We start from the raw sequence: 3,131 nt of genomic DNA, 5'->3' as shown, positions 1-3,131 counted from the left end.
CTTTTTAAAATTCGAATACTCTCTCTCTCATCTCTTTCTATTTATTTATTTACTAACACTTCTCTTCTACTCATAATTCGAACCCTCTCCCTCTCTCTGTGTTCGAATTACTCTTAGTCCCTCTCTACCTCATTCTTCTATTCTTCCATTCTTCTACTTACATAAAGGAATCTCTATACTGTGACATAGAGGATTCCTCTTCTCTCTTTGTTCTCTTCTTTTCATATGAGCAGGAACAAGGATAAGAACATTCTTGTTGAAGCCGATCCTGAACCTGAAAGGACTCTGAAGAGGAAACTAAGAGAAGCTAAAGCACAACACTCTGGAGAGGACTTTACATAAATTTTTGAAAAAGAAGTAGACATGGCAGCCGAACCCAACAACAGTGGTGGAGATGCAAGGAAGATGCTTGGTGACTTTACTGCACCAACTTCTGACTTCTATGGAAGAAGCATCTCAATTACTACAATTGGAGAAAACAACTTTGAGCTTAAGCCTCAATTAGTTTCTCTAATGCAGCAGAATTGCAAGTTTCATGGACTTCCATTGGAAGATCGTCATCAGTTCTTAGCTGAATTCTTGCAAATCTGTGACACTGTTAAGACCAATGGGGTTAATCCAGAGGTCTACAGACTTATGCTTTTCCCCTTTGCTGCAAGAGACAAAGCTAGGATATGGTTGGACTCACAACCTAAAGAAAGCCTGAACTCTTGGAAAAAGTTGGTCAATGCTTTCTTGACCAAATTCTTTCCACCTCAAAAGTTGAGCAAGCTTAGAGTGGAAGTCCAAACCTTTAGACAGAAGGAAGGTGAATCCCTCTATGAAGCTTGGGAAAGATACAAGCAATTGATCAGAAGGTGTCCTTCTGACATGCTTTCAGAATGGAGCATCTTATGTATATTCTCTGATGATCTGTCTAAATTGTCCAAGATGTCATTGGACCACTCTGCTGGTGGATCTCTTCATCTGAAGAAAATGCCTGCAGAAGCCCAGGAACTCATTGAAATAGTTGCAAATAACCAGTTCATGTATACTTCTGAAAGAAATCCTGTGAATAATGGGGTGACTCAGAAGAAAGGAGTTCTTGAGATTGATACTCTAAATGCCATATTGGCTCAGAACGAAATATTGACTCAGCAAGTCAATATGATCTCTCAGAATCCGACTGGAATGCAAGCTGCATCTGATAGTGCTAAAGAAGCTTCCTCTAAAGAAGAAGCTTATGACCCTGAGAATCCTGCAATGGAAGAGGTGAATTACCTGGGAGAATCCTATAGAAACACCTATAATCCTTCATGGAGAAATCATCCTAATTTCTCATGGAAGGATCAACAAAAGCCCCAACAAGGCTTCAATAATAATGGTGGGAGAAATAGGTTTAGCAATAGCAAGCCTTTTCCATCATCTTCTGAACAACAGACAGAGAATTCTAAGCAGAGCCTCTCTGACTTAGAAACCATAGTCTCTGATCTATCTTAGAATACTCTCAGTTTCATGACTGAAACAAGGTCCTCCATCAGAAGTTTGGAGGCACAAGTGGGTCAGCTGAGTAAAAGAGTTACTGAAACTCCTCCTAGTACTCTCCCAAGCAATACAGAAGAGAATCCCAAAAGAGAGTGCAAGGTCATAACCATAGCCAAAGTGGCCGAACCTATAGAGGAGGAAGAGGCAGCGATTTCCAATGAGGAAGACCTCAATGGACGTCCACTGACCAATAAGGAGTTCCCTATTAAGGAACCAAAGGAATCTGAGGCTCATATAGAGACCATAGAGATTCCACTGAACTTATTGTTGTCATTCATGAGCTCTGATGAGTATTCTTCCTCTGAAGAAGATGAAGAAATTATTGAAGAGCAAGTTGCTCAGTATTTAGGAGCAATCATGAAGCTGAATGCCAAGTTATTTAGTAATGAGACTTGGGATGATGAACCCCCATTGCTCATCAATGAACTGAATGCTTTGGTTCAACGAAAATTACCTCAGAAGAAACCGGATCCCGGAAAATTCTTAATACCCTGTATCATAGGCACCATGACCTTTGAGAAGGCTCTGTGTGACCTGGGGTCAGGAATAAACCTCATGCCACTCTCTGTAATAGAGAAACTAGAGATCTTTGAGGTACAAGCTGCAAGAATCTCCTTAGAGATGGCAGACAAATCAATGAAATAGGCTTATGGACTTGTAGAGGATGTCTTAGTGAAGGTTGAAGGCTTGTACATCCCTGTTGACTTCATAATCCTAGACACTGGGAAGGATGAAGATGAATCCATTATCCTTGGAAGACCCTTCCTAGCCACAGCAAGAGCTGTGATTGATGTGGACAGAGGAGAGTTAGTCCTTCAATTGAATGAGGACTACCTTGTGTTTAAGGCTCAAAGATCTTCTTCTGTAACCATGGAGAGGAAGCATGAAAAGCTTCTCTCAATACAGAGTCAAACAGAGCCCCCACACTCAAAATTTGGTGTTGGGAGGCCACCATTAAGCTCTGAGTCTCTGTGAAGCTCTCTAAGAGCTCACTGTCAAGCTATTGACATTAAAGAAGCGCTTATTGGGAGGCAACCCAATGTAATTAATTATATTTAATTTTATAGATATTTGTTTTCCATTGTTATTTTATGTTTTCTTTAGGTTGATGATCATGTGAAGTCATAAAAATAGCTGCAGAATTAAAGCAAAATCAAAAACAGCATCAAAAATAGCACACCCTGGAGGACAGGCTTACTGGCGTTTAAACGTCAGTAAAGATAGCAGAATGGGCATTTAACGCCAAATCTGGGAGTATTCTAGGCGTTAAACGCCAGAATTGGCAGACAGACTGGTGTTTAACGCCAGAAAAGGATGTTTGGTGTCTGGGCGGCGTTAAATGCCAGAATTGGCAGACAGATTGGCGTTTAACGCCAGAAAAGGGTGTCTGGTTGGCGTTAAACGCCAGAAAGGGACATCAGCCTGGCGTTTAACGCCAGAAAAGGTAGCAAAGTTGGCATTAAATGCCAGAAATGGCACACAGAGGGCATTTAAACGCCAGAAAGGTGCAACGAGCAGAATTCCTTAACACCTCAAGATCTGTGGACCCCACAGGATCCCCACCTACCCCAACTCACTCTCTCTCCTCTTCACACCTCTCCATAACA

General features: G+C 41.4%; 1 non-coding gene across 1 annotated transcript; it reads right to left on the bottom strand.

Moving 5' to 3' along the window:
• Positions 1 to 768: 768 nt before the first annotated feature.
• Positions 769 to 876, bottom strand: LOC114926222 (small nucleolar RNA R71). Its single transcript, XR_003816659.1, has one exon. It is a non-coding gene; the product is annotated as a small nucleolar RNA R71 (small nucleolar RNA).
• Between the last annotated feature and the right edge of the window lie 2,255 nt (positions 877 to 3,131).

Source organism: Arachis hypogaea, unplaced genomic scaffold (assembly GCF_003086295.3).
Source record: "Arachis hypogaea cultivar Tifrunner unplaced genomic scaffold, arahy.Tifrunner.gnm2.J5K5 arahy.Tifrunner.gnm2.scaffold_29, whole genome shotgun sequence".
In the NCBI taxonomy this organism is placed as follows: Eukaryota; Viridiplantae; Streptophyta; class Magnoliopsida; order Fabales; family Fabaceae; genus Arachis; species Arachis hypogaea.
The sequence above is the reverse complement of the archived record's forward strand: the minus strand, read 5'-3'. Positions and strand labels throughout refer to the sequence as shown.